The sequence below is a fragment of the Pleurodeles waltl genome, chromosome 11, assembly GCF_031143425.1.
Source record: "Pleurodeles waltl isolate 20211129_DDA chromosome 11, aPleWal1.hap1.20221129, whole genome shotgun sequence".
NCBI classification, from domain to species: Eukaryota; Metazoa; Chordata; class Amphibia; order Caudata; family Salamandridae; genus Pleurodeles; species Pleurodeles waltl.
In genome coordinates, this window is record NC_090450.1 from 259,279,321 (window position 1) to 259,291,482 (window position 12,162).

A 12,162-nucleotide genomic window follows, 5' to 3' on the forward strand; every position below is an offset into this window, starting at 1 on the left:
GGATGATGTGACTGCCCTCCATTGTTGCCAAGTCCACCAGGGCTCTGTACACTGGGGTATGTCTCCATCTCCTATTCATCCACAGCGGTAGCAATCTATGGGGCAAAAGAGTGAGGAGCCGGTCACAAACTGAACAATGAGGCTACAACAGAACATTGCATGCTGTTAACTTGTAAGTTGTCAGTGTGCATTGTCCTGTATATCTAAATTTAAATAGTGATGCAGCAATTATCCCGGGCTTGCCCCTCCCTGAAATGGCGTCCACCTGTCCTGTGTGGAGGAACAGGTGGACGAGAGGTAATTCCACTGGCGTTGTGCACCATTGCCGGAGGCGGTCGTGAACTGCTGTGCAACTCCTCATTGGTTATAATTGGTCCCTATGGGTTACAGTGGCCAGTGGTGACCTACGCCGGAGGTGACGGTATGCACCACCACAAACGTGACCGCCATTTTATATTGCATTCCTCACTTGCTACCTGACCTTCAACAGGAGAGGACCTACACTGCATGTTCTCCTGTGACCTGTGTCTGGAACCTACCATGGCCAATGTGACGGGGGAAAGGGCCGTTGCCTTCACTTTGGAGTTGGAGAGACTGGTGGATGGGGTGCTATCCCAGTACGGACAGCTGTATGGGCCTCCAGACCAACAGGTGAGTACACTGTGGACACAAATGCATGGAGTGGTGTGTGAAGGCCTCACGTAAGGGGGGGGTGGGTGTATGTCCTCTGGGCGGCATATTGGTTGTGTGCTGGGCCATGTGTGTGCAAATGGTGTTGTGAAGGGGAATGGTGGGTCATAACTGTAACAGACACTCCTGTCTGACTAATACTATTTTCTTGTGTGTATTTCCTCAGCAGGTCAGCGCCCATCAAAAGAAGGGTATATGGCGTGCCATCACCAAGGACGTGCAGACCCTGCAGGTCTACGGCAGGCAGAACACCCACTGTCGGAAACGGTGGGAGGACCTGAGACGCTGGGCACGGAAGACCGCGGAGGCCCAGCTGGGGATGGCCTCCCAATGAGCAAGGGGTGCCTGTCGAACCCTGACCCCCCCTTGATGGCTCGCATACTGGGGGGCATCACAGCAACCACAAGGGGTTGAGTACAGTGCCCATCATTACTACTAACGCCTGGTGGGGTGGTATCCTTTTGGTGAATGTGTGTCAGTCGGTGCCCCTAGGCCAGGCCTGGCATTGCAGCGTAGGTCCCCTGGTTGCAAGGGTTCAGAAGGGATAATCCTGCTACCTAGCTCGTAGGCATCCACTACTGGTCTGGGCTGCGTAGGTGCCAGGTGTGCTGGATTTGCCGGTGTATGCCCCTCCCCATGCCGTGGTGGCTAGCACTATCACTGGCAGTGCAATGCATAGTGCGTAGGTCTGTTCCCTGTGTGTGACGGTGCTGTGTATGCCAATGGTGGTGTTCGTGCAGCCATTGACCAAGTGTATCCTTTGTCTCTCACCCCTTCTATTTTTGTCACCCTGTCCTTATGTGCATTAGCATCATCTGGCTGAGGAGCAGAGGCACCGGCGATGGAGGGAGCTGCATCCCACAGGACCCAGGAGGCAGAGTCCATCGATGCTTAGGGCACCAGTGGGACGGAGGGCGAGGGGAGCACCGCGGCAGAGACTGGAGGGGACAGTTCTGACACAGATACCTCCTCCGATGGAAGCTCCCTGGTTGTGGCGGACACCTCTGAGACCACCCTGTAGGAAAGTACCATCTTGCCTGGCATGTTACCCCCATATTTTCACTGTATATATGTTGTTTTAGTTGTATGTGTCACTGGGACCCTGCCAGCCAGGGACCCAGTGCTCATAAGTGTGCCCTGTATGTGTTACCTGTGTTATGACTAACTGTCTCACTGAGGCTCTGCTATCCAGAACCTCAGTGGTTATGCTCTCTCATTTCTTTCCAAATTGTCACTAACAGGCTAGTGACCAATTTCACCAATTTACATTGGCATACTGGAACACCCTTATCATTCCCTAGTATATGGTACTGAGGTACCCAGGGTATTGGGGTTCCAGGAGACCCCTATGGGCTGCAGCATTTCTTGTGCCACCCATAGGGAGCTCTGACAATTCTTACACAGGCCTGTCACTGCAGCCTGAGTGAAATAACGTCCACGTTATTTCAAAGCCATTTACCACTGCACTTAAGTAACTTATAAGTCACCTATATGTCTAACCTTTACCTGGTAAAGGTTGGGTGCTAAGTTACTTAGTGTGTAGGCACCCTGGCACTAGCCAAGGTGCCCCCACATTGTTCAGGGCAAATTCCCCGGACTTTGTGAGTGCTGGGGACACCATTACACGCGTGCACTATACATAGGTCACTACCTATGTATAGCTTCACAATGGTAACTCCGAATATGGCCATGTAACATGTCTAAGATCATGGAATTGCCCCCCCAATGCCATCCTGGCATTGGTGAGACAATCCCATGATCCCACGGGTCTCTAGCACAGACCCGGGTACTGCCAAACTACCTTTCCCGGGGTTTCACTGCAGCTGCTGCTGCTGCCAACCCCTCAGACAGGTTTCTGCCCTCCTGGGGTCCAGCCAGGCTTGGCCCAGGAAGGCAGAACAAAGGACTTCCTCAGAGAGAGAGTGTTACACCCTCTCCCTTTGGAATAAGGTGTCAGGGCTGGGCAGGAGTAGCCTCCCCCAGCCTCTGGAAATGCTTTGATGGGCACAGATGGTGCCCATCTCTGCATAAGCCAGTCTACACCGGTTCAGGGATCCCCCAGCCCTGCTCTGGCGCGAAACTGGACAAAGGAAAGGGCAGTGACCACTCCCCTGACCTGCACCTCCCCTGGGAGGTGCCCAGAGCTCCTCCAGTGTGCTCCAGACCTCTGCCATCTTGGAAACAGAGGTGCTGCTGGCACACTGGACTGCTCTGAGTGGCCAGGGCCAGCAGGTGACATCAGAGACTCCTTCTGATAGGCTCCTTCAGGTGTTGCTAGCCTCTCCTCTCTCCTTGGTAGCCAAACCTCCTTTTCTGGCTATTTAGGGTCTCTGCTTTGGGGAATTCTTTAGATAACGAATGCAAGAGCTCATCAGAGTTCCTCTGCATCTCTCTCTTCACCTTCTGCCAAGGAATCGACTGCTTACCGCGCTGGAAGCCTGCAAAACTGCAACAAAGTAGCAAAGAAGACTACTGCGACCTTGTAACTCTGATCCTGCCGCCTTCTCAACTGTTTTCCTGGTGGTGCATGCTGTGGGGGTAGTCTGCCTCCTCTCTGCACTAGAAGCTCCGAAGAAATCTCCTGTGGGTCGACGGAATCTTCCCCCTGCAACCGCAGGCACCAAAGAACTGCATTACCGGTCCTCTGGGTCTCCTCTCAGCACGACGAGCGAGGTCCCTTGAACTCAGCAACTCTGTCCAAGTGACTCCCGCAGTCCAGTGCCTCTTCAGTCCAAGTTTGGTGGAGGTAAGTCCTTGCCTCCCCACGCTAGACTGTATTGCTGGGTATCGCGTGATTTGCAGCTGCTCCGGCTCCTGTGCACTCTTCCAGGATTTCCTTTGTGCACAGCCAAGCCTGGGTCCCCGACACTCTAACCTCCAGTGCACGACCTCCTGAGTTGTCCTCCGGCGTCGTGGGACCTTCCTTTGTGACTTCGGGTGAGCTCCGGTTCATTCCACTTCGTAGTGCCTGTTCTGGCATTTCTGCGGGTGCTGCTTGATTCTGAGTGGGCTTCTTGTCTTGCTGGGCGCCCCCTCTGTCTCCTCACGCAATTGGCAACATCCTGATCCCTCCTGGGCCACAGCAGCATCCAAAAACCTTAACCGCGACCCTTGCAGCTAGCAAGGCTTGTTTGCGGTCTTTCTGCACGGAAACACCTCTGCAAGCTTCTTCACGACGTGGGACATCCATCCTCCAAAGGGGAAGTTTCTAGCCCTTGTCGTTCTTCCAGAATCCACAGCTTCTACCATCCAGTGGCAGCTTGTTTGCACCCACAGCTGGCATTTCCTGGGCATCTGCCCACTCCCGACTTGATCGTGACTTTTGGACTTGGTCCCCTTGTTCCACAGGTACTCTCGTCTGGAAATCCATCGTTGTTGCATTGCTGGTGTTGGTCTTCCTTGCAGAATTCCCCTATCAGGACTTCTGTGCTCTCTGGGGAACTTAGGTGCACTTTGCACCCACTTTTCAGGGTCTTGGGGTGGGCTATTTTTCTAACCCTCACTGTTTTCTTACAGTCCCAGAGACCCTCTACAAGGTCACATAGGTTTGGGGTCCATTCGTGATTCGCATTCCACTTTTGGAGTATATGGTTTGTGTTGCCCCTATACCTATGTGCTCTCATTGCAATCTATTGTGACTGTACATTGCTTGCATTGCTTTCTATTGCTATTACTGCATAATTTTGGTATTGTGTACATATATCTTGTGTATATTTGCTATCCTCATACAGAGGGTAATCACTGAGATACTTTTGGCATATTGTCATAAAAATAAAGTACCTTTATTTTTAGTATATCTGTGTATTGTGTTTTCTTATGATATTGTGCATATGACACCAGTGGTATAGTAGGAGCTTTACACGTCTCCTAGTTCAGCCTAAGCTGCTCTGCTAAGCTACCTTTTCTATCAGCCTAAGCTGCTAGACACCTCTTCTACACTAATAAGGGGTAACTGGACCTGGTACAGAGTGTAAGTACCCCTTGGTACCCACTACAAGCCAGGCCATCCTCCTACATTGGTTGTGCAGCAGTGGGATAAGTACTTGCAACTACTTACCACTTTGTCATTTTGTACTTTTCATAAGAGAAAAATATACAAAACAAGTTCAGTGTATGTACACCTAACCAAAAAGTTTTGCTTTTCTTCTCTTACTCTTTTGCTAAGTGCTGAAAAGTACCTCTAAAACTTTCAAAAAGTTCTTAAAAAGTTAAAAAAGTTTTTTTTCTATTCTTTAAAAAGTTCTGAAACTTTTTCTTTCTTTTTCTGTCCCTTAAACCTTTTCTATAATGTCTGGTACAGGTCAAACTGTTGATCTGACCAAACTTGCTTATGACCACCTTAGCTGGAAAGGAGCAAGGAGCCTCTGCATTGAAAGAGGTTTAGGGGTAGGGAAGAATCCCTCAAGAGAACTGTTAGTTAATATGCTCATTGAACAGGATAAGACCTTAGTTGGCACATCTGGTGAGAAATTAGCTGATGGTTCACACTCTGACTCTGGGGCACCCCCAGTAAGAGGGTTAGAAGGGAACCTTCCCAGCCTGCCCCCTAGCAGGCCACCTAGCATGGCTGGTACTAATGTGAGTTCTCATCATAGTATAGAGGTAATCCCTTTAGGCCAGGTTGTTAGAGTGCCATCTGTTAGGGACAGGTCTCCCTCTGTTCATTCACACCATTCTTCTGTGTCAAGGCATGTCCAACCCACCCTCCCTGAAGACAGAATGTTAGAAAGGGAACTCAATAGATTGAGAGTGGAAGAGTCCAGGCTGAAGCTTAAAAAGCAACAGCTGGATCTAGACAGGGAAGCATTTGACTTAGAAAAAGAAAGACAGAGGTTGGGGTTTGGACCCCATGGTGGCAGCAGCAGTATTCCAAATAGTCATCCTGTAAAAGAGCATGATTCTAGGAATCTGCAGAAGATAGTTCCCCCTTTACAAGGAGGGGGATGACATTAACAAGTGGTTTGCTGCACTTGAGAGGGCCTGTGTTGTACAGGAGGTCCCTCAAAGGCAGTGGGCTGCTATCCTATGGCTATCTTTCAGTGGAAAGGGTAAGGATAGGCTCCTTACTGTTAAAGAAAGTGATGCCAATAATTTTACAGTTCTTAAGAATGCTCTCCTAGATGGTTATGGCTTAACCACTGAACAGTAGAGGATAAAGTTCAGAGAAACCAAAAAGGAGTCTTCACAAGACTGGGTAGACTTTGTTGACCATTCAGTGAAGGCCTTGGAGGGGTGGTTACATGGCAGTAAAGTTTCTGACTATGAAAGCCTGTATAACTTAATCCTGAGAGAGCATATTCTTAATAATTGTGTGTCTGATGTGTTGCACCAGTACCTAGTGGACTCTGATCTGACCTCTCCCCAAGAATTGGGAAAGAAGGCAGACAAATGGGTCAGAACAAGGGTGAACAGAAAAGTTCATGCAGGGGGTGACAAGGATGGCAAGAAGAAGGATGGTAAGTCTTCTGACAAGGGTGGGGACAAATCTAAAAATGAGTCTTCATCAGGCCCACAAAAACACTCTGGTGGGGGTGGTGGGCCCAAATCCTCTTCAAATCAAAACAAAGAAAAGAAACCATGGTGCTATTTATGTAAAATAAAAGGCCATTGGACAACAGATCCCAGTTGTCCAAAGAAAAGCACCAAGCCTCCCACTACCACAACCCCTACTGCTACACCTAGTGCCACTAGTAATAGCAGTGGTGGTGGGAGCAAACCTACTAATAGCCAATCCAAGGGAGTAGCTGGGCTCACTTTTGGTAACTTAGTTGGGGTTGATCTTGTTAGGGAGACCACAGAGGCTGTGTTAGTCTCTGAGGGGGCCATTGATTTGGCCACCTTGGTTGCTTGTCCCCTTAATATGGATAAGTACAAGCAACTTCCCCTAATAAATGGTGTTGAGGTTCAGGCCTACAGGGACACAGTGTTACCATGGTAATAGAGAAACTGGTCCACCCTGAATAACACCTACTTGGACACCAGTACCAAGTGACTGATGCTCATAACAACACTCTTAGCCACCCCATGGCTGTTGTGAATCTCAACTGGGGGGGGGGGTTACTGGTCCAAAGAAAGTTGTGGTTGCCTCAGATTTACCTGTAGACTGTCTACTAGGGAACGATTTAGAGACATCAGCTTGGGCAGAAGTGGAGTTGGAGGCTCATGCAGCAATGCTGGGCATTCCAGGGCATATTTTTGATTTGACTAGGGCTCAGGCCAAAAAGCAAAAAGGACAGGGTGACTTGGATCCTGGAAGAATGGACCAAGTGCTCCCTAAAGCTAGGGTTAGTAAAGGTAAAACACTACCTACTATCCCTCCCTCTACAGTGGATTCAACTTCTGAGGAAGAAGAATTTCCACCCTGTGCAGAACCTACACTAGAGGAGCTGGAAGCAGACACTGCTGAGCTTTTGGGTGAAGGGGGGCCTGCCAGGGAGGAGCTGAGTGTGGCACAGCATACCTGTCCCACACTAGAGGGTCTGAGAGAGGGAGCTGTCAAACAAGCAAATGGGGACGTCAGTGACTCTCACAGAGTTTACTGGGAGGACAACCTCTTGTACACTGAAGCAAGGGATCCAAAACCTGGAGCTGCCAGGAGATTGGTGATTCCTCAGCAATACAGAGGGTTCCTCCTAACTCTAGCCCACGACATTCCCTTAGCTGGACATTTGGGGCAAATGAAAACTTGGGACAGACTTGTCCCCTTGTTTCATTGGCCTAGAATTTCAGAGGACACAAAGGAATTTTGTAAGTCCTGTGAAACCTGTCATGCCAGTGGCAAAACAGGTGGCACTCCAAAGGCACCCCTTATTCCACTGCCTGTGGTTGGGGTGCCCTTTGAAAGGGAAGGGGTTGACATAGTTGGCCCCCTTGACCCTCCTACTGCTTCAGGCAATAGGTTTATTTTGGTGGTAGTGGACCATGCCACCAGATATCCTGAAGCAATCCCTCTAAGGACCACTACAGCTTCTGCAGTGGCAAAGGCCCTCCTGGGAATCTTTTCCAGGGTGGGCTTCCCAAAAGAGGTGGTATCAGACAGGGGAAGCAATTTCATGTCTGCTTACTTAAAGGCCATGTGGAAGGAATGTGGTGTGACATACAAGTTGACCACACCCTATCATCCACAAACAAATGGACTGGTTGAGAGGTTTAATAAAACTCTCAAAGGAATGATAATGGGACTCCCTGAAAAACTCCGCAGGAGATGGGATGTCCTGTTACCTTGCCTCCTTTTTGCTTACAGGGCGGTACCCCAAAAAGGAGTGGGCTTCATCCCCTTTGAACTCCTATTTGGACACCCTGTAAGAGGTCCTCTAACACTTGTGAAGGAGGGTTGGGAACAACCTTTAAAAGCTCCTAAGCAAAACTTAGTGGACTATGTACTTGGCCTAAGATCTAGGATGGCTGAGTACATGAAAAAGGCCAGTAAAAACCTTCAGGCCAGCCAAGAGCTCCAAAAGCAGTGGCATAACCAGAAGGCTGTTCTGATTCAGTACCAACCAGGGCAGAAAGTGTGGGTCTTGGAGCCTGTGGCCCCAAGAGCACTCCAAGACAAATGGAGTGGTCCCCACATTATTGTTGAGAAAAAGGGAGAAGTCACCTACTTAGTTGACTTAGGCAATGCCAGGAGTCCCCTTAGGGTGCTCCATGTCAATCGCCTGAAACCCTACTATGACAGGGCTGATCTCACCCTGCTCATGGCAACAGATGAAGGACAGGAAGAAGAGAGTGACCCTCTCCCTGATCTTTTCTCTTCCACAGAACAAGATGCTCTAGTGGAAGGTGTAGTTCTGGCAGATTGTCTTACTGCTGAGCAGAAAGACCACTGCATAAATCTCCTGGGTCAGTTTTCTGAACTCTTTTCTATTGTTCCAGGCACCACTGCTTGGTGTGAGCACACTATAGATACTGGAGACAGCTTGCCTGTCAAAAGTAAGATCTATAGGCAGCCTGACCATGTCAGGGACTGCATAAAACAAGAGGTTCAGAAAATGCTTGAACTGGGAGTGGTTGAGCACTCTGAAAGTCCATTGGCCTCTCCTGTGGTACTTGTACCAAAACCTCATTCCAAAGATGGAAAGAAGGAAATGAGATGTTGTGTAGATTACAGGGGTCTCAACCAAGTAAATAAAACTGATGCTCACCCTATACCCAGGGCAGATGAGCTAATAGATACACTGGCATCTGCCAAGTATCTAAGCACCTTTGATTTGACTGCAGGGTATTGGCAGATCAAGTTATCAGAGGATGCAAAAGCAAAAACTGCATTTTCTACCATTGGAGGGCACTACCAATTCACAGTAATGCCTTTTGGGTTGAAAAATGCACCTGCCACTTTTCAGAGGTTGGTGAATACAGCCCTGCAAGGTTTGGAGGCTTTTAGTGCAGCATATCTAGATGATACAGCTGTCTTTAGCTCCACCTGGGATGATCACCTGGTCCACCTGTGGAAAGTTTTGGAGGCCCTGCAAAAGGCAGGCCTCACTATCAAGGCTTCAAAGTGCCAGATAGGGCAGGGCAAAGTGGTTTATCTGGGACACCTGGTAGGTGGAGAACAGATTGCACCACGTCAGGGTAAAATCCAAACTATTATAGATTGGGTTCCCCCTACAACTCAGACCCAAGTGAGAGCCTTCTTAGGCCTCACTGGGTATTACAGGAGGTTCATAAAGAACTATGGCTCCATTGCAGCCCCTCTTAATGACCTCACAGCTAAGAAAATGCCTAAAAAGGTATTATGGACAGCTAACTGTCAGAAAGCTTTTGAGGAGCTGAAGCAGGCCATGTGCTCTGCACCTGTCCTGAAAAGCCCCTGTTACTCCAAAAAATTAATTGTCCAAACTGATGCATCTGAATTAGGGGTAGGGGCAGTCTTATCACAACTTAATTCTGAGGGACAGGATCAACATGTTGCTTTTATCAGCAGGAGGTTGACCCCTGGAGAAAAGCGTTGGTCTGCCATAGAGAGGGAGGCCTTTGCTGTGGTCTGGGCACTCAAGAAGTTGAGGCCATACCTGTTTGGCACTCACTTCATTGTTCAGACAGACCACAAACCTCTACTTTGGCTAAAACATATGAAAGGTGAAAACCCTAAATTGTTGAGGTGGTCCATATCCCTACAGGGAATGGACTATACAGTGGAACATAGACCTGGGAGTACCCACTCCAATGCAGATGGACTCTCCAGATATTTCCACTTAGACAATGAAGACTCATCAGGTCATGGCTAGTCTTATTGTCCTTCGTTTGGGGAGGGGTTGTGTAGGAAAGTACCATCTTGCCTGGCATGTTACCCCCATATTTTCACTGTATATATGTTGTTTTAGTTGTATGTGTCACTGGGACCCTGCCAGCCAGGGCCCCAGTGCTCATAAGTGTGCCCTGTATGTGTTACCTGTGTTATGACTAACTGTCTCACTGAGGCTCTGCTATCCAGAACCTCAGTGGTTAAGATCTCTCATTTCTTTCCAAATTGTCACTAACAGGCTAGTGACCAATTTCACCATTTTACATTGGCATACTGGAACACCCTTATAATTCCCTAGTATATGGTACTGAGGTACCCAGGGTATTGGGGTTCCAGGAGATCCCTATGGGCTGCAGCATTTCTTGTGCCACCCATAGGGAGCTCTGACAATTCTTACACAGGCCTGCCACTGCAGCCTGAGTGAAATAACGTCCACGTTATTTCACAGCCATTTACCACTGCACTTAAGTAACTTATAAGTCACCTATATGTCTAACCTTTACCTGGTAAAGGTTGGGTGCTAAGTTACTTAGTGTGTGGGCACCCTGGCACTAGCCAAGGTGCCCCCACATTGTTCAGGGCAAATTCCCCGGACTTTGTGAGTGCGGGGACACCATTACACGTGTGCACTATACATAGGTCACTACCTATGTATACCTTCACAATGGTAACTCCGAATATGGCCATGTAACATGTCTAAGATCATGGAATTGCCCCCCCAATGCCATCCTGGCATTGGTGAGACAATCCCATGATCCCACGGGTCTCTAGCACAGACCCGGGTACTGCCAAACTACCTTTCCCGGGGATTCACTGCAGCTGCTGCCAACCCCTCAGACAGGTTTCTGCCCTCCTGGGTTCCAGGAAGACTTGGCCCAGGAAGGCAGAACAAAGGACTTCCTCAGAGAGAGGGTGTTACACCCTCTCCCTTTGGAATAAGGTGTCAGGGCTGGGGAGGAGTAGCCTCCCCCAGCCTCTGGAAATGCTTTGATGGGCACAGATGGTGCCCATCTCTGCATAAGCCAGTCTACACCGCTTCAGGGATCCCCCAGCCCTGCTCTGGCACGAAACTGGACAAAGGAAAGGGGAGTGACCACTCCCCTGACCTGCACCTCCCCTGAGAGGTGCCCAGAGCTCCTCCAGTGTGCTCCAGACCTCTGCCATTTTGGAAACAGAGGTGCTGCTGGCACACTGGACTGCTCTGAGTGGCCAGGGCCAGCTGGTGACGTCAGAGACTCCTTCTGATAGGCTCCTTCAGGTGTTGCTAGCCTATCCTCTCTCCTAGGTAGCCAAACCTCCTTTTCTGGCTATTTAGGGTCTCTGCTTTGGGGAATTCTTTAGATAACGAATGCAAGAGCTCATCAGAGTTCCTCTGCATCTCTCTCTTCACCTTCTGCCAAGGAATCGACTGCTGACCGCGCTGGAAGCCTGAAAAACTGCAACAAAGTAGCAAAGAAGACTACTGCGACCTTGTAACGCTGATCCTGCCGCCTTTTCGACTGTTTTCCTGGTGGTGCATGCTGTACGGGTAGTCTGCCTCCTCTCTGCACTAGAAGCACCGAAGAAATCTCCCGTGGGTCGCCAGAATTTTCCCCCTGCAACCACAGGCACCAAAGAACTGCATCACCGGTCCTCTGGGTCTCCTCTCAGCACGACGAGCGAGGTCCCTTGAACTCAGCAACTCTGTCCAAGTGACTCCCGCAGTCCAGTGACTCTTCAGTCCAAGTTTGGTGGAGGTAAGTCCTTGCCTCCCCATGCTAGACTGCATTGCTGGGTACTGCGTGATTTGCAGCTGCTCCGGCTCCTGTGCACTCTTCCAGGATTTCCTTTGTGCACAGCCAAGCCTGGGTCTCCGACACTCTAACCTGCAGTGCACGACCTCCCGAGTTGTCCTCCAGCATCGTGGGACCTTCCTTTGTGACTTCGGGTGAGCTCCAGTTCACTCCACTTCGTAGTGCGTGTTCCGGCACTTCTGCGGGTGCTGCTTGATTCTGAGTAGGCTCCTTGTCTTGCTGGGTGCCCCCTCTGTCTCCTCACGCAATTGGCGACATCCTGGTCCCTCCTGGGCCACAGCAGCATCCAAAAACCCTAACTGCAACCCTTGCAGCTAGCAAGGCTTGTTTTCAGTCTTTCTGCACGGAAACACCTCTGCAAGCTTCTACACGACATGGGACATCCATCCTTCAAAGGGGAAGTTTCTAGCCCTTGTCGTTCTTGCAGAATCC